The following is a 19,823-nucleotide window of genomic DNA, read 5'->3' on the forward strand; positions in this document are numbered from 1 at the left end:
ATGCAATTTTGGCAACTTTTTCCCAAGATAACATCAGCAGATAGAAGCTGTTTCCTCCCTAGCCCCTCAGCTGAACATCTGAAAGTCCCTCTACCTGTTGTACCTGCAATTTGTTAGCCAGTAGTTTGTACACCCGTAGGGTTCTTCAAAATGAGGGAAAGAAAAGCAATTAATAGTGCAATGACATACTCAGCAGCTCTTCATAAGCAAAGCTCTTTACGCAGAGGGAAATTTCTTCACACATCTGTTAGGTACTGTCAGAGACATGATGAGAAATTGCCATGGGCTATTAAAATGTATTTATTAACTTTGGTGGTCCTGTTATGCATAATTATGGTGACATAAGTATCAATTAAAAGTTTAGCCATTTTAATTGCATTAGTTCCATTTGAAGGTAATGTCTGCTCTGTGGTGGATAGAACAGATAATTCTTTATCTTCCGAGGGAGGGAGATGCAGTTTTCCACTCCAAGACTTATTTCCAGGTAATCCAAACCTTTGTTAGATTTTCCATGCTTGTAACAACTCAAAACCGCATTTTTCTCCCTGAAGGATTTTTTTTTTTTTTTAATTATTGGAACATATATAACTTTGAATTAAACATCATGTAACACACTAACTCTGGAAAAGCTGAATATCCAAATCATTAGTTCGAATGAGCATGCACCGGACCCAAGGTATAGCTCATCTACCATTTGCTACGCCTCAGTGACACTGAAAAGTCAAAACTGGACATAAAAAGGCAGGTATTATTTTTTCCAATACAAAGTGGGGATGTTCTTCTTTACATGCAGACTGCTTCCCCCCCTGCCCCCCTCCCACTTACAGAAAGCAGGACAGAGCAAAAAGCGTCTTTGAAACAGCAGTCTGTTTCTGTAACCCCAGGGTGGGACGGTGCTCCCGGATAAGGTGGCAGAAGAGTACAAGAGGTACTCAGAAATGCAGAGAGGAAGACGTAAAAGAACTATCTATTTTTTGTCGATTATTTTAAACTTGCAAGCATTTAAAGAACAACGTGCATCTTATGTCTTTATTAGAGAAAAAAAAAATGCCTGCACAGTTGGGTTTTTTTACGATATACAGAATTTACAAAGCCCCAGTGTATAAGTACAGTTCTGAGGGCGGAAATCCAGAACCCAGCCTTTAGAGAGCCGGAACCTGTGGAATCCTGCCAGTCTCACACCAGACACTCAAACCCCGGGTCAGGGCAGTTGCTGGCGACGTGCGGTGGAAGTCTCGCGGCAGCGGAGGCGAGTGGATGTGTGGGTGACAGGGAGACCCAGGGCCTGGGACAGAAACGCTCCTTCACAGATGAAAGCCTTTTGAAAAAGTTTCTGCTGCAGTCAGTTTTGTTCTCCATTACTACAAAGCAAGTAGACCGTGTATCAAGAAATAGCTGCAGCTGGTATTGTTTTTTATTGAGGTAGAAAAAGGAAATTAGCTGCTAATAAGCTCATTCTAGTTAAAAGGTATTTGCTACAACTTCCTAGTGTTATCGAGTTTTAAGCTGAACAGGATTCAAACGAAACGAACGGAGCCGCGTTTCTGCAGACGAGGGACATCACTTGAATGGTTCTCTACTGTTCTGCTACAAAAAATTATAAGAGCTTCCTGAGCTTGCCCAGACAGCATTCATAGAGATGGTCAGGGAGAGCCGTCACCTCACGTGGGAGCCACCGGGGCAATATGCAGTAACACACCTCAGAAATAAAAACTGGTCTGTGCACAAAAGGACGAGGAATCACAACCATTTCATAAAACCGGGTGATGAATACAGAACAAACACATCTGGTATTAATAAATACATAGCATTAAAAAAGTGCTGTTTGGCTAATAAATTGAAATGCTGATAGATTCCAAGGAGGGGAGATACAAAAAATGATAACTCGGGTGAAATTGAGATGAAAGAATGTGATCTTCCGAAATGATGTGGCTAGGAAAGAACGGAGCCTCACCATGATTGTCATGTAACGTCTACTAGATGGTAATTGGAACCCAAAGGTTTGCTGTAAATTTAATCTGAGCTAGAAATCAGCACATTGCTTGCCAGATTGGATGGTAATTTGAAAGAAAAGCATAAAGCTGCAGCTAGTACAGGCAAGTGCCTGGAAAAAGATGAGCTAAAGAGAGAAATCATTCAGGGTAAGAAAAGGAAAGCATATAGACGCAGTTCTGGTTGATATGCGCTTTTGGTGGCCTACAGCCAGCGCTGCTGTGAGAATAATTCGGGTCTTTCCTAATACCACAGTGCCACTGGAGGTAGTCCGAGAGGTTCATTTTCAGAAATGCTCTGCCATTTTTTCTGTGACGTTTCTTTAACAATATATGTTTGAATATATCACTCGTTAAGGCTCAGTCAAGTCAGTCGGCAAGCGTGTTTTAGGCACTGGGAGAAGCTAATGCAGAAAGCATAGGAGCTTACTAACACATTGCAATAAGGAGATTACTTTTTGCGTGCGTATTTACCGCAGGAACTTCTCAAAAATTAATTTACCAAAAATTTGTGAGGCGGGTGGGAAGCTACAAAAAATATAGAAAAATATAGCTCGTTCTCTTGCATGGGTACATAGCAAGGAAGGGGAGAAATGAAGAAGATATATTATTAAGCAAGTATGAACCAGGGACTTAATAAAAAAAGAAATAACAAAGAGATGTTTTGATTGTTATGCGATAAAAGTTTATAGTGGTTACAAGTTACGTCACCTGAGATAAGTGAAAATTATCAGTATACACTGGTAGAGAAAAAGGATAATAAAACTGAGAAGATAACATTTCTGTTTCTCTATTTCTACCTTTCCTTACTAAGGAAGAGCAATTAATAATTTGGGCATGCTTTTCTCTGCCAGACGCATAGTACCAATCGTATGGCAAATTGAAAGCTAAACCTGTGGGTTTTATCTTTATTTTCTAACGCTGCTGTTATTCTTTGAGAAATTTCGAAGGGATAGCATAGTGCACTGAGAAAAAAATGGGGCACGTTAAAAGCATTAAGGTAATACACACATATCCTAACTGCAGATTAGCTTTGGGAATGGCAGAAATCGGGGTTATAACTTCTGAGTTAATGTTTGAGTTATACTTACAAACAGGGAGATTTTCACGAGTGAGCTTTTGGGGGCGGGGGGAAGTTGTGCACTGAAACTAGGGAGTCTGGATGTCGGGTCAATTAAATATCATCCTTTTTCTTCAGAACAAATATTACTGTTTCTTAAACAGCCGTGCGTAGTACTTGCAGAAAATAAAAGCTGAGGCTTTTTTGAGTGTTTCTTTAAGTACGTTAGATAAAACGCGGACACTTGTGCACAGTAGCTCATGACTCTTCCAACACAGCACCAAGTGATTTTGACAAACAAACTTTTTTCTTTTCAGGAAACAAGCAAATCCCCTTTAAATTCATCCAGCTGATGATTGTTGTCTTAGCCAACAATAAATTGTCATTCATCAAGAATTTAAGAACCAGCAAGTAATTTAAAATAATCCTGAGAATACAATGGGGATGGAGAAGGTGAAAGCTGATATACTGTATGAAACGGGATATTTTTGTGCGGAACATGACTGTGCTTGGAGTATTCGCCATGGTTTGGGTTTGGCTGGGAATTCTCATTGTTTCGGCAGGGTTATCCCGTGCGATGAAGCACAAGCAGATGGGCGAGCGCTGAGTGGCGCAAGGTGGGGGAGAGGTGCAGGGGGCCTCAGGTGGCACTTCAAAAGCAGCGTACTGGACTGAAAAACTGAGTCAGTGAAGAAAAATGCTGAGATGCAAAATGACAAAGAAAGCACGCTGCTAACCTTAAAATTGCAAATTGTACTTTTTGTTTCATATATTACAAATGCTCTGGGTTAGCGGGGATTTTCAACCACCCAGCATCAATTTTAGGATATGTCCACCTATGCTGTGTCTATAATTTGATGACTCTGTACATGTATCATAGGTGTTTAGCTCATATTTAGTTTTTTAAAAGAGATAAACCTTTTTTCCTACTTAGGAGATTTCCTAGGAAAAAAATACCCAGAACTGCATGCACTTTATAAACAACTTCTGATAGTTTTTCAAACCTCCTTAATATTCATAAAAGAAATCTCCTATAAAGTGATTGTCTAATTAAAGATCTACTTTTATCAATTGTGCTTTACAATCCACTTGAGCTTTCAGAGTTTCAGTTAAGCACTTGAATTTTAAAACTCATGGATTATTGCTTTGAGCACCGGGGATCAAAGCAGTAATACCACCATTAAATCCCATGGTACTTACTTGTCTCTCATATTGTCGATAAGCAGTATTTTAGTTCCTCATTTAAATTAGCCACTTCTTCTAAACTGGAGATTACTCCTCCTGTGGCTTCTTCTAAGGGGCTGGCCTTTGGAGGGAGAGTGTGCTTTAAACACCTCATTTTGTAAGTGGTCATTAGCGGTAACCATTGGAAGATTATTGATTTCCTTGCAGTCTGGAAGTGAATGGAGTGCTGTATAATTACAAGGCTTTGAACAGTGGAATGTGTCTAATTTGATGTTTTATGGTGACTATTTAGTTGCTTTTTTAATGGGGTTGTTAGGCAGCTTATGCGTGGTTTTGTATGGGAGACTGAGAACATAGGGCTGAGTTGGACCTGAAACCGGTTTGTAAGACTAGCGGTGCCTACTCCTCCCATGGCAAAGGGCTCGGGGACTCCTGAGGAAGCACGGAGAAGGGGAGGCTTCTTCAGCAGTCTTCCAGCAGCCAACTAGTATCATCTCCAGGAACTTGCTGGCTCAGTTGTGGTTTCTGGTGTGTTTAGTGATTTTTGAATGGCCAAATCCCGTTAGCCTGTTGGTCCCTCAGATGGCTGTCATTGCCTTTGTTGGGAAGAGGTATCACAGGTCTCCCACCTGGCGTGTGAAGAACAAGTTCTTTTGATTTGATTTGAACCCGACCTCTACTTTCTTCACTCTATTCCCCTAGGTTTTTGCTGGAGAACACAGTGAAGAGCTTCTCTGTACGTCATTCATGATCTGCAGACCACTACTGTATTTCTCTCTCACTAATAACTGTTCTCTGCCTTCCCCTCCAGAAGAGCAGCGTTGCCTGTTAAAGGCACTTCATGAAAACTGTGTGTTCATTCCAGGAATTACGACTGAACACAAGTGGCACTTGCCAGTTTCAGGAAGGGATTCAATTTGTTTGGACCTGGCCCTTCTGACTGCTGATAATGAGACATCTCATCATCCCCCGGTTCATTTACCGCTTCAATCCCAAATGAATCATAACCAACGCCAAAAAGGAGGAACTCTTGGATGGGAGGGCAGCAAGAGGAAAGCCATTTCAATGGAAAGATGCAAGAGTGGAACGTATTATTTTGCAGAATAAGTACACTGAGATGTTTGACAAAGTACATATAGTACAATACCCAGATGAACTTAATCTATTATGCAGCTCTGAGATATAGGGCATCTGTTAGGCTGAGCTGTGAGGTTGCAATGTTACTTCTGTTGCTAAAGCTATTACAGTCTTCATGTACAAATCTAGCCAAGTCCATCTGAATATGAACCATATTTGAAAATTGTGTTTCTATGTAAAGGAGCTCTGCCTAAATTAGGCTATTTGCAAACAGAAGTAGCTAAAGGTAACACAAGAGAACTAGAAAATCCTGTGCTAAATGTCACTTTTCCTGACTTTATATTTTTATCCTTTTCTGATTTTAATTCCAGATTCCAACCAGGTAGGTCAGGTGGAAATCAGGCACTGCTTGATGCTTGACTTGTGTGACTGCCAGTTCTCCTTAAAGTCCCCAGAGCATGTTTTTACACCACCAGGTCATTATTTTTAATAGAAAACTGTTCTGGTGGATAGTGGAACTGTACTTCAGTTCCTTACCAGCGTTTCTGGAGAGGGATACTGACAGTTTTTGGAAAGTGCTTTGGTAGAGTCACAAAGATGCTGCGTAAGTGCAAAAGAAGTCAGTTGAAATATTTTTCTAGACAAAACTCCCCTTCCATACATGTTGAATTTGGTTGCTAATTGGTAAATATTTATCATTATTTTTTCTGTGCCTGGATTATTTGCTTTGTCCCCCTCATAAAAACTATATACAACTCTAATTTTCAGTTTCTTGTAACTGTATTTACTGCATTTTTCTTGTGGACTGAATAGCTAAGGTAGGAGCTGTTCCTGTTTTTCAAGTATTCTGCTCATGTTAGAAATTTATCACCTTGATGCAGCCAGTTTGTTATCCTTGCTATGTATAAATACTTTCTGCCACTATCAATGACTGTACTAGACTGTAGTCTTTAAAGAGTTTTCAGTGTCTGCAACCCAGAGCTTAGCTGCATCAGAAACATTTTATAGTGACTAAAACTTCATGACTGTCAGGAACAAGAGAAAAGTAATTAAGTAAATGAAATGTCAGTTGTTGCTTTAGACATAAAATCAATCCTTTTTGCAGGAAATCTCTTCCAAATTTTGGCCTTTGCAGCATCAGGCAATTATCAGTCTTGTGATCCTGATTTAGGCCGTTGCCTCGGGGAAGTCGATAGGTCAAATTTCACTACTCTTCTCGTTGACGTGCTGAACCTAAGTGGAAGAGAGACATTCATTTCTATTATGAAACAAAAAAACCCACCCTGGTTTTGTGGAGGAGTTCTGGCCATTGAAGTGTTGAAGAAGCTATAAGAAGGTGTGTGGACCCTGAACCCTTTTTGCCTGGCAGTTCTGCTCAGCAGCTTCCGATAACGCTTGGCCATTACGCAGAAATTGTTCTCTAGAGTGGCCAAAAGGAAGGTAATTCGTATGCTTATAACTCGCAGAAGACCCTAGCAGAACCCGCAGAGCTAGAGGCTGTTAGAGGTGGGGATTTGGCCCATATGTTGAAGCCAGATAAAACTGGGAAGACAGAACAGAAGGAAATACTTTAGTATTTTGCTGTATGCTCTAGCTCTGGTATTCTCCTCAGTACTACTTACTCATGTAAGTACTAGCGTAAAGCTGAACGTCATTTTGAGATGTATTTGTACAGCATAAAAGCACTTAGAAGAAGGTGACAGTAGGTGTTTCGATGAGTAATCACACATTATTTTCTTATGGAAAATATTTTCTTATTTCTTAAGAAAATAATAATTTTCTTATTATTTTATATGGAGGAGGTAATACTGCCGGTGTGGAGTCTTGCTCAAATGGAAAGGCCAAAAAAGCTGCATTTGAATAGCTGGGCTCTGAAAAGAATGGAAGGATGGACTTCTCTAGGATGGACTATGCCCCTTGTACAGCTGTGAATAAAGCAGTCCAACATTTGTGCTCCTAAGGTAAGAAACACCTTCACTTAAAACTTTCAAAGAAGCTTTAAAAATTATACATTTTTTACAAAAAAAAATCAAGCTGTTATGTCAGCTTGGACTTTATCAGCACAAAATCAATTGTTTCATTCAACCATAATCTATTGAATCAGCAGAAATATGTAACATGATTTACTTGAGAGCACATAACTGTTAATGAGTACCCAATGACTATAGCACAAATCGGTAAAAATAATAGCTAAATTACAGATACTTCATCCTTCTTGCTCTGGTTATTCTTCCTGATGAAACATGCTCTCTGTAATACCCTTCAGGCTGCAGTGCATGCTGCAGGAGATCAGTCTTAGTCCTTACTATGGCTCTGGTTGGTGGAAGACGGTTATCCCACCTCTTGCTATGTGCAGTGGAGAGGCTATTACAGTTGTGGTCAACTTGTGCTTATCAATTTGGAGATCCCTGAGTACAAAGGCTTTGTTTGTTCTGTCCCAGCTCAAAGATTTAGAAATTTCAGTTTTCTTTCCTCTGTAGGCAGCCCAAGCTACAGTTTTCTTCTTAATTGAAAATCCTGACTGTGATTGATCAGCTAACGATAATAGACTTCTAGATAGACAATGCTAATTAAGGATTACCTGTAGTTGGCTCACTGCTGGAAATTATAAATAAAAGTTCTCTAGGAGCTCAGGTCTCTTCTGGTGGAAAAATGTTGCCCCAGCTGCTCTGCTTGCTGCCAGGCAGAAGGGACCCCACTGAGGACTTTGTGCTCCTGAGCCATTCGTCTGCCTAAAAGCTAGGACACGAAAGTTGTTGCTCTAAAAGCCAAACATGATAGCTTGTAATATACTCATGCAACAAGCTAGGTAGGATGTAATAAAAATATTTAGCCTATTAGTGAAGAGTGCTTATCTCCAGTAATTATCTTCTTGATTTCCTTGCCTGTTTCAGAGCATACTGTACCTGCAGACAAAACTCACAGGGAATAGGGCCATAGCAAGGTTGGATGATGGGGTTTGCCTGTGAGAAGGGTGCTTGGCATGGAAAGACGCTTGTGCGGCTGCTGCTTGTGATTAGGAGCTGGCAGTCTGCCATGGCAGGCTCAGCTGGGCCGAGGGCCAAAGGGGTGTCGTCCCCCCCCTGCACCATGCCAAATGTCCAGAGCTTCACATATCTCACTGGATGCTGGGCCACAGCACACAGATATGCCCAGCCCTTTTGGGTAACGTCCCATCTACTTCGGTGAAAGTGAAGGCAGATGTCCGAGCAGGATGAACAACGCCTTGACTGGTCCTTCTGCAAATCCTGCTCCACTCTGCCTTTACGCCATGACAGGGAAAAAAGAGATTCATCAAGTATAATATACTTCCAATGCATAAGAAAGATGCATTATGTACTCAGTGACCGCTGGTTTACCTGTATTTTATATGTCGTTTATGAACAGAGATGCCCATAAGTACACACATTGTTATCGGGAATATAAATATTGAACTTTCACAGAAACACTGGCCTGATTAATGATGGAAATTTGAAACAAAAGGCTCTGAAGTGCTCTTACAACAGCATGTTAATCTGTCCAAAGTAATGATAAAACCTCTAAACTAGTGTGCTGTAATTACAGCAATAAGTAATTAGTACATTTAAAGGGCAGAAGCAGCGCTGTGCCTGAATTCAGTGGAGGGTAGCCAGGCAACAATTGAATGTGGCATTTTGTGAGGCAAATGTGAGGAAACGTGCTTTGTCCTGAAATATAATTATCTTTAGATGGATGAAACTGTCCAGGTACTTTTATGAAGAGAGTATTGGGCTCTCAAAAGCTGGAACTGTCTGAAACAGACATATATGCAGCACACATCAGATGTCTGACATGATTATCTTCCTTTGTAAAAGGCTTCCAAGCTTCCTACATAGTTGGTAAAGTAAAGCCAAAGTGGCTGGGCAGCTTCCAAAATCAGGGAACGGAGGAGTTTCACGGGAGGAGGGTAGACATGTACATCAACCACTAACAGGATGCTATCGAATAACCCATGACGTCCTCTTTTGCTCTCCGGATGCAGCATTTTGGTTGTCCACGCTATGGTTACTCCTTCCTGTCTTCTTTCATGGGTGGGTGGACCAAAAACAACAACCTCTCTGCCAAACCCAAGAAGCTGTTTTTGCAAGAAAGCTGAGTGTAATTCCACAAGGGAAGAGTCCGCCGCAGAAAGGCGACAAGCCCGTGCCGTGCCTGGCTTGCCCCCTTCCCAGGCACTAGCTCTGCTGCTCTTCTGTCGTCAAGCACCTCCTTGCCCTCAGCACCATGCCCAACAGCTTGCTAAAGGTACCCCGGGCTTCCTGCCACGGAGACCCCATTCCTTGAAAGCTGCAACGCTTGTCCTGTCTTGTTTTAGAAATTTTGAGCTGAGATAGAAAAATAAAAACCTGGGACTGATCTTTGGGAAGGATGTTTTTTGTGTTGTGGGCATAGACAGTAATAGGTTTCTTTTAAACGTTGTTTTTGTTTTATACACAAAATGAAATGAAGTTTTCAATGACCTTTGCCTTTCTCGGTTCAAGGATGAAATGTGAAAGAATAAAAATCCATCTAGCACCTTTCATATATATGAGTTTAAAAGCTGCTTATAATAAGTTAGATCTCAGGATCTCTTTCTTTTTGAAATAGTGTAATGTCACCTCCTGTTCAGACAGCAAGAAAGACCACCCAATTCCAGTTTTCAAACCTGTGTGCCTACAATTAGACTCTTGTATCCAGTGCAAACGATGGGTGTTCAGAGAACTGAAAGCAGGGACAAATTTGCCCCTTCTCCTACCATCAACAAAAATCAGAGCTCGGACAGTGTTACCTTGACTTCAGATCTCTTGCTCCGGGTGCAAAACCACAGTTATTTAGATCACATAGACTAGATCTGACATGTGTTGCTACAGCTGTAATACAAAAGGGATTTTAAGAAGGATAGGCATTAGTCTTTGGTATAAAACCAGGCCAAATCATTTTGGAAAGAGGTGAGGATAGGGAAGATATTTGGTTATTTATTTTATTTGCAAGGAAGGGGTAGACTTGATTTATCCAAAGAGTTTTGTTTTAGAAACCTCCTTTTAATTCCTCAGTTGTACTAAATGTCCAATACCACGTCTTTAGATCCACAATTCCAATCTATCACTTGCTGGAAAAGAAAATACAAAAGCGTATGGCCAAGAAGAACGCTGAAAAAGAAATTTTTTTTTTTATTTTATTTTTTTATCAAGGTAGCTAGCTCTCAGAAGAACATGCTAGGAGGTTTTCTGGAGGGGCCGTTACTCAGTTCAAAAAGTTACTGTGTTAAATACATGCATATATACAAACACAAACTCTCACACTTTGTTTCTTGTTAAGAGGGTTGTTTCATAGCAATAATCACTGCATGAGTTTGCCACTCTTATTCCAGATTTAGAAGGACGTGATTTCTTTTCAAATGTTATTTTTTTTTTAACGATGCGAACATGCTGTGAGGTAAGAAGGAGAAGGTAGGCTGAAAAGATATATTAATTTTGAGATCTTAGAGTAAACTAATTACAGGTGACTTTCATTAGAATATCAGACAGTAAAAATTGACATCTATCAGAGTTAAAGACAGGAATTAAATTTGAAAGACCGCTCGTGTTATCCGCCTGGAAGTTACTTTAGGGAAAGAATGACTTGAAGTATTAAGGAGCTAAATACCGTTCATGCCATATGGGGTAAGAATAAGGGCTGGATGCTTGGTTAGTCAGAGAGGAAACAGTTTTTCAACTAATAAAAACCAACGTACAGTAAAAGCAGGCTCCCACAAGAGGCGGGATGCATACGGGAGCAAAGACGTGGCGACTCACAGGCTTTTCCTATGCTCCCCATAGGTATGAGTCATGTTGGCTTCGTACACATCAGCAAGTAGGCAGGACAAAAAGGATCCTGCTGATGCCTCGCCTCTGCCTCACAGAAGGCTTTTGGTTTTCCCTGCTCTAGTCCCGTTCAAGGCACACCTGTGAGGATCTGGGGTGTCCTACATGCGCATCTTCCAGTTTAGTTACATCCAAAACGAATCAAAGCTGTGTGCTCTGAGACTGAGCTATGGAGAGGGAAAACCCCAGCAAAGGAAGTAAAATCAGAGATTTGCTTCCATGCGAGCTTCTGATCTGAGCTGCAGTGCTGATGTAAGCGTATAAAGACGCTTACATCAGCATTATGTCTATGCAGCTATTTCCGCTGAGAATGGGAGGAAATTTCTTGTGCACACTGTATAAAGACTGGAATAAGCGTCTGATGCTTGGTTAGTCAGAAGGGGAACAGTTTTTCAAAAAGAAAGCAAACCTGGCTGAGTCACCACCTCTGGGAACAGGAGGATTAGTGAAGCAGAAGCAAAGGAGAAGGCATGGAGTAGTGTAGAAGATTAATGGAGACCATTGCTGCGTTTCACTTTCATGATCTTGCCTCTTCAGCAAAAGTTTAGAAAGCTGCTATGATCATTTTTAGTCAGCTCAAACTTTTAAGAACATGGAGGAAATCCAGAACCATATTTTCACTAATAATAAATTTATTATACCCAATAAGCTCAAGATGATGGAGGTGGGAGAGGGCTTAGTCTGCTTTTTGACCACTGATCTTAGATGCTGCAAATTAGAATATCCATCCTTACGGATTTTTTTATATGGTGGTTGAATCAGGTAAGATAAAAACATGGTTTGCATTCCATGTCCTGATTTGTAAGCGTATATTTTGTATATGCACCTCAGACAGACACTTTCAATTTTTCTAAAAGGGTTCAATGAAATGAAACTCTGAGAATGTTTTCTAGACTGTTTCTAGATATTATTGTTGGCTATTTGGAATTTTCTAGAGCAGTATTCTAAAACTTTGGTTTCTACTGTACAGGAGGTGCAAAAGTGTCATCTTTCTAGCTTTTCTTTTCAGGTTTAATTTCTATTCAGAAATTAACTGTTTTATTTCAAACTTTAAAATTTTCAGTACTTTCAAGAACCCCTCATGCACTTACAGAATGCAAATAATATGAATTAAAATTCAGCTCCAACTCACAAAAAACTGTAGTATATAATGTGTTTTTATAAAGATAAGGGTTAATTGAAAAATGTGTTGGCCAAATCGTTTCTCTGAACATTTTCACTGTGTGTATCACAAGCAGCAGGCAGCCGTTGGGTTATGAACAGGTTCTGATGTGCTTCGATGCGTAAGGATGGAAGGACAGTGTTAACTGAGCACCGTACGCTGGCAGGTTGGCATTAGCTGGTGAAGGCAAGGCTTATTTTACCCTTTAGAGAGAGGACCCTGTGCATTCCTGGCATGGGGCGTACGCAGGAGGGACGGGTCACGCATGGGAAGGTGCAGCACACACACATAGGCCTGAAGATGTTTTTGAGCGGTTAATAACCATATCGATAATCAGGGCAGCTTTCACCTTAATGATTCATGCAGAGATTGTCTTTCTTCCTGCTGAAGCCAGTGACAAAGCTCCTTTTATCCCGTGTCCTGTGTTGAGCGTTGGGTTTGAAGAGAGAAGATGCTCGATGTGCTAGCTTTTCTGGTTAAGCCCTTGCCAGGTCTGTTCTTTTCAGTTCCAGCTGGCTTTAGCTTTCTCATGTGTAGACACTCTCATCTGCTTGAGTTGCCATGAGAGGGTTCGATGTTGGGTAAAAGGGGGAGAAAACAGAATTCCTCACCATCTGCGTAGGTTTGGACTAGATGATGTTTAAAGGTCCCTTCCAACCCAACACATTCTATGATTCTGTAGGTGTGTGTGTACTTATATGAAATACACTAGGTACGGTTTTGACCCATTTCTGTAAAGTTTTGAACCCTTGCTTCCTTATGTCAATCCATTGATTCCTTTGGGATTCTATATCAAATCACTGGAACCCATGTCTCTGTAGAATGGATTCTATTTATATTTGCTATTAGACGTCATTGCACCTAGAAAGTGCAGAATCCCACCTGAGCCTAAACCCGCTGCCACTCCACACTGCCGATCTACTGGAGCGGGGCAGCGGAGCTGAGAGCAGGGGAGAATTTGAGGAAGTTCCTTAAATTTAAGGTTACCATCAAGGATGAATTTATCCCCTCAGAGAAGTGGCCTGGTGTGCCTTCTGTCCCACCCCCCTCAGAGCATGACGTGAGCGACATCTTACCAGCGGGGCTGGACAGACAGCTCAGCATAGGTGGAGGAAACATCAAGTTTCAGGTCTCAGGAGCAACTAGTGCTTCAGGATCCCGAGCTTGGACTCGCTGTTAAGATCAAGGCTGTATGTGCCTTATCGCAAAGTACGGTGTACAACTCGTGAAGGTGTTCCGGCTTAGGTGTGCTGTATGTTATGTTCATGTATGGCTATCCATGCTCGTATTTTAAGATGCAAGCAGAAGCGAGCAGAGTTAATGTGGAGATTTCATCTTTGTTCTATACTGCTCCATCCTCTGAGTACTCGCTTTTCCATCCTTCTTATTACAGGAACAGAAGATTCTTTCAAATAGAGCACAGGTAACACCTGAAGACGAAGGCAAAACCTGGTAGGGTCAGTGTGATTAAGCTTACTCTGTGGGAAAGAGACTCACCATTTTTTAGTTTTAGTAATACATACACACATACATGTGTGCCCCACGTCTGGCATATTTGAGTTGCTGTGTTAAAAATTGTTTTATTTGCAACTCCTAACTCTGGCTGAAGCAAGTCCAGTTTTATTTTACTCTAGTGAAAATCCTTTCCATTTGTATTCTGGATATATTTACATAAAATATGAACAAATATCTCCTAATGAATGAGTATTCGCCCAGGTTTCCCTAATTTCAGGGTTTTTTATTCCCTGAGTATTTCTTACATATTTTTAGCACGCAAATATTTTGGGATCTTTGCATTCTTCTTGCCAGCATTATTTTTCTTGTGCAGAGAGACCATTTATCTGTTTTGTACCTGAGGTCCTTTTTTGTGGAAACTCTCTTTCTTTCTCCCTGAGTATTAAGAACAAATCAATAAAAAGTGAAAGCTTAAAAATATTCCCAAGCTGCATGTAAAACAAATGGGGTTTTTAAATGCTGAGTTGACATCCCTTCCCACCACGCTTCTGAAAGAGATATAAAAATGAGGTCCTGACCACATGCAGTCATTTAACAGATCCCATGGCACTTTTTTCAAGAGTAGAGGTGAAAGCTGCAATGTCATGGCTTAATTTCAATCAGATAATTACATTCTACCTGCTTTAAAATTCCTCACTGGTTTCTGTTAGAAAAGATATTCCTCATTTTTCTCCTAAACTGTTGTGTTGTGCATTGCTAAAAGGCTTTTGCCCTTTACCCCAGTAGAAATGCTTGTTCCCGGACATTTCAGTAATGACCGAAGCGATCATTATATATCTCATTTGCAATAAAATTTCCTAAAGCTTCTCAAATGCCACAGGAATTGTGGAAATAAAACAGATGCTCTTCTCTGCCCCTTATAGACCCGACAGCGCACCTCATTGTCCCGTGTTTTGGGAGAGTGATTAGGGAATGTAAGCATAGAAGCAGCGGATGAAATACATTTATTATAAAATATTCCTGGCATTATAGCTAGCTTGTGGGTGGCATTTGTTGCTCAGGCGTGTGCACAACAGCTACATGTGCTTGTAGTATAAACTAATTTAAGACTACAGGGCTAAAGCTAGTAAAATTATCTTAATTATTTTCTTTTTAATCTCACCTGACAACGCTCTTCTAAATATGTTGACACCGTCTCTCATGCAGGCGTAGCAGAATTCTGCTGACGGTTCCTGAGAGCTTTGTGAACACGATTTCGATGAAAACATAATTTAGCTGAAGCCTGAGGACTGTGGGGACCGCTGGGGCGACAAGAATACCAAAGTATTTCTAAACGGGGCTACACTGTGTGAAGAACGTGCTATGTGAGCTGGGAAAATGAGTGGTGGAGATTTAATCCGGTATTTAGCCTTTGCCCAAATAAGGAGGTAACTTGAAAAACCTGGAGGTTTTTCATGCTGTTCAGGTGTTTTGAGTTGTCCTGTGTGAAGTTTAGCACCATTAGGAAGAAAGCTATTTTAAGGTTAGCAGTCTTCCAGTTAAACATCTAAAGTGTGGTTGCATGTTATAGATTGAGCTCTTCTAAAAGCTCATCAGGACAGATAAAGCCTGTTTTCCTCCCTCCTATAAAATTCCCTGTCCCAGGCATTTGTTTCTGTTACTTAACCTTTTAGTGGCTGTGGCGCTTCTCTGACCAACCTTATTTTTTACGTGCGGAAATGCCATGCAGGGCTGGACCTTCTGGTGGTGGGCAAAAGTGAACGCTCAGGGAAGGAGAGACAAGCAGATAGCTACATCCCTCCCAAACACCCGCCAGCAATTTGTAAGTCCAAGACTTTCTAAGCCAGAAGCGGCATCTAGGTATGCGATAAACCTCAATGGATTTTTCAGCAGAGGAGTTGTTGGGGAAGACTCGCACAGACTTTCCTTGAACGCTGATAAGGTTTTATCACTCGCAGCACCCTGTGGAGAGGAAGCAGCATTTAGCTATGCGCTGTGTGATGGACCACCTCCTTCTCTTTGCTTTCAACCTGCCACCTGGTGGAAACCAGGTAATACCCTCTCCTCCTCCTACTGGAGGAGGCAGCAAACAGTTCATCTGCCACCCTCTCTCTGACATTTATGGCTTCATCCAGGTCTGTCTTATCTCCCTTTGCTCACGTATTTTCCAGGCTGAAAACTCTTAACCTTAATCATTCTTTGGGGACACAAGTTGTTCCTAATCTACGATCATCCTTGTTGCTCTTCTCTGAACCTCTTGTACATCTGCTCGGTCATTTTTGAGATGGAAGAGCCAAACCATATTATTCAGTGGTCAAAAGTTCTCTCTTTTGTTCTCTTCTTTTACCTTGTAGTTCCTAAGACTTTATTTGCTCTTTGACTGCTATTGAGCTCTGTGCTGATGTTTCCTGGAGTTATCTATCATAATCCCAAGATTGCTTTCCTGGTAAAGGTCAACTCAAAGCCCATTATTTTCTTTCTGAAGTTAGGATTGCTTTTCACTGTGTGTGCCATATATTATTCTACACTGAATTTTATCTGCCTTTTGACACAAAGCTGCTCAGTGTCATAAGGTCTTTGTAGAATCCTTTGCAGTCTGCTCTTATCTTTTTTATTCTGAATAACTTTCTACCATCAACAAGTTTTGCCACCTTTCTATTCAGTGCATTCCTATGCTATTACAGATATGTTAAACATCAGAGATCTTGATGCAGAAAGCTGCAAAATGGCACTGGAGATCACTCTCCATTGAGGAAATTATCCTATTCCCAGTTTCCTACCTGTTCACCAATTATTTTACCTATTTTCCTTTTTATGCAAGGGTTGCTTAGATATCTTCAGAGCTTATAGTAAGGAGCTTGGTTGGGAGTCATTGGGAAGTGTTAATGGATTGTAGCAACTGGAACTGCCCATGTAAAAACCTTGTGGCTCCTTACACAAGCGTCAGGTTTGTGAAGCTTGGCTTGGCTTTCCCTACAAGCGCTGATAACATCCAAGTACTTCTTCATCACATGCATTCAAGAGTAAAATGGTAAAAAAGAGAGCCAAGGAAGTAAACCAGTAGCACTTTGCTGTGTTAGCAAGGGGACCTGACTTACCTCCTGGGCACCATGCTGGTGGGTGCCCGTGATCCCTCAGCAGCAGGGAGCTGGTGCTTTGGTCGGGACGTGAAACCAGCTGTGTGGTGGCAATGGGACTCCACGGGCAGCAGCTGTGGCTTCTTCCCCAGCAGATGGGCACGGTGGCTGCTGGGCTGGGCCAGTGTGCTGCCACTGGGGCTGGCTCATCTCACCATCCTTTTCTGATAGAAGGGGAGTCCTACCCGTTGATTTATTATTTTTTTTCAGAAATAAAGACTGATGTTTTAGCATGTAAATGAGTAATATAAGCACTCTTAAAATTATGCCATTTCCATTATATTTCCATTTTCCATATTTCCATTTTCCAAACATGGAAATACAAGTCTGAGGGGGGTTTCCATGCCCGTTCAGGGAAATTACTGGGGCTGAGAAGCATTTTGTCGCTCGGGTGGGCAACATTTTGTGTATACAAGTTCTCACAGGAGTGAGGTCCAAGGCGTTCTCCTCCCACCCAGCTTTCCTTGCCATCAGCAGAAGCCGGGAAGAGAGCTACGGATTCACAGGTCCTTTTAAACAGAGACATTGTGTTGGTGTGCTGTGGGATAACATGCTTTAAAGATTCTCTTTTAAGTAGCAGTCCCTGCAAGAACCTGGTAAGGGTTAAGTTCTTTGACTGGACTAATGGAGTTCCTAGGTGCACCCCGGAGACTCCATTTAATTCCTCTGACAGGTCCAGATATTTAAGGCTACTTAAAACTTCTAATTGAATTTTCAAAGCAAAAATCATTGGATTGTATTTTAAAGCATTCAAAAGAAAAAAAAAGAATACATGAAATTGTTTATAAAATTGACTCATAACTATGTAACTGCAGTAACATACAGTGTAAGTTCTGTCACTCTATTAAAATGTACAAGAAAAAAGAGAGAGGTCATTTTTGCTTACTCAAATGTCCTACTGAATTCAAAACAACAAATTAAAATGTAAATTAAAGTCCCTTTTTTTTTAATTTTTGCAGATGCAGAAAGACTGTGAAGATAAACTTCAAACATTCTGATGACTGTCTCATTTTCTCCTAGGGAACTTATGAACAACATTACAACGTGGGAGTGCAAGATAAAAAAATATCTGCTGGCTTCACCAGGCTATTGTACTTCAATTTTTGCTTAAAATCAAACACCTAAGTTAAGTAAATTTAGACCACTTGAAAGTCTTCCAAGTGCTACAGTGTTCAAAGAGTAGATTGGGGATGTCAAATTATTTTTACACAGTAAGTTAACTAATTGAAATCTAACAGTACTTCATTACTTTGTGATTATTTTTTACAAGGAAACAGAAAATGCGTTTGTAGTTGCCTGTATTTTGAATACAGCAAAAATCCTGTAATTTGAGTCCTGTTGGTAGCAGTTATCAGAATCCTCTTATGCAATTGTTCATGTCTATTTTGTAAGCTGTGTTCAAACTTGATGGAGAAGAAATAAATAAAAATAAATTCCTTCTACAGCAGCAATTTTCTTTATTTCTAGCTCTTTATTTTGAGATGATGTATTTTGACTGCTACACCAGACAAGCTGCACTTGCAGGTCTTTATATCCGTGTTTCATTTTCCACGTTATAGAAGGTTGCAACTTCACTGCTTTGAATAGAGAAAACAAATGAACGTGTAATTTCCAATTTTTCAAAAATTTACACCATGCAAGTCTCTGAATAAATTTTTAAATTATTTTTTTCTAAAATTATTGAGTAAACTTAAATTAATATCGTTACAAAGAAGTAAACATGGAAAAGAAGGTACTTTAAGTAATTTTTTAAAAGTAAACCTATTTCATGGGAAAAAAGGTAATTCTTTAAATTTTCTATAAAGGCAAAATATATGGTAATTTAATATGTAAGCTGGTTGTGGAAGCAAGTGCATTTAGGCACAAATATTTAAACCAAAATATTAGCTGTTGTCGTCTTGTTTCTTTTTTGTGTCTTAAACCAGTTTGTCGTTATTGAATATGGTCAGAATGTCCCATAAGGTGGCATGAGACAGGGAAGGTGGCCTCCGTTTGTCCCCTCCGGCGTACTGGAATGATAGACTGCCTATAAGCCAAATCTGGTTGCCTTCTCTTACTATTCCAGTTAGGTATCTAATATTAAAAATGACAAGTATCTGCTAGGCTTTTTGTTGGAAAATATGAATAGAAACCTGTAAGGTAGGCTATGTATGAGCACTGAATTCTGCCATCCTGCTTGTAAAATCATCCTGAAAAGGTGAGCTGCTGCTAGGCTGAGTAATGTGCTGGGGTTATTTAGGTGTGCGGGAAAGAAATGGCATCTCTGAGGCATTACACGTCTTCCACTCCTGAAGTAATCAGACCTGCCAAAAGACATAAACCTTGGTTTGTCTCAGACCTTTCTCTGTCTTTGTCTCATGATGCTACGGCACAAACTTGCAATATTTTCCTCAGTGCCTTTCAGGGGAATTGACTTTTTCCACATCACTGTCTTGATGGGAAGTCATCTCCTGTGACTCCCCACTTTGTTCACTGCGTTGTCAAGACCAGGGCAAAGCCCAGAATTTCAGTCTGCCCTGTAGAGAGTTGGGCTGACTTGAGGGTTGACAAACCCATCTGAAATACGAAAATTAGATAGCATGTCAATAAACAATAGTTTGTTTTTTTTTTTTTCCTGTCCTGCTGTCCCTTACAATATATTCTGGATGATGTGCTCTGCCTGTGATATTTGCAACCTCTAATAACTTCTGGGAAGAACCTGTCATTCAATGTGCAAAAACTCCTTCTTGACCACAAAACAGTGGGCAGGTTCAAGCTGCTAATACATCTGCACTTATTGGTAGCAGGCCGATATCTGCTGGGAAGACCACACAGCCAGGCATGCACAGTCCAGGAGGCTCCTCCAGTGCATTGATGACAACTTTTTGACACAGGTGGTACAGGAGCCAACAAGGA

The 19,823-nt window shown here is 40.7% G+C and overlaps 1 long non-coding RNA gene across 3 annotated transcripts in view; it reads left to right on the top strand.

Annotated features, from left to right (window-relative positions):
* LOC134515313 (uncharacterized) overlaps positions 1-18,335 on the top strand; it is an 83,777-nt gene extending 65,442 nt beyond the window's left edge. For all 3 annotated transcript variants that reach the window (XR_010070947.1, XR_010070946.1, XR_010070948.1), the window contains 3 exons: positions 5,048-6,753; positions 7,113-7,274; positions 17,949-18,335. This is a non-coding gene — a long non-coding RNA (uncharacterized LOC134515313). The remainder of the gene's footprint in view (positions 1-5,047; positions 6,754-7,112; positions 7,275-17,948) is intronic.
* Positions 18,336-19,823: the final 1,488 nt, after the last annotated feature.

Source organism: Chroicocephalus ridibundus, chromosome 4 (genome assembly GCF_963924245.1).
Source record: "Chroicocephalus ridibundus chromosome 4, bChrRid1.1, whole genome shotgun sequence".
NCBI classification, from domain to species: domain Eukaryota; kingdom Metazoa; phylum Chordata; class Aves; order Charadriiformes; family Laridae; genus Chroicocephalus; species Chroicocephalus ridibundus.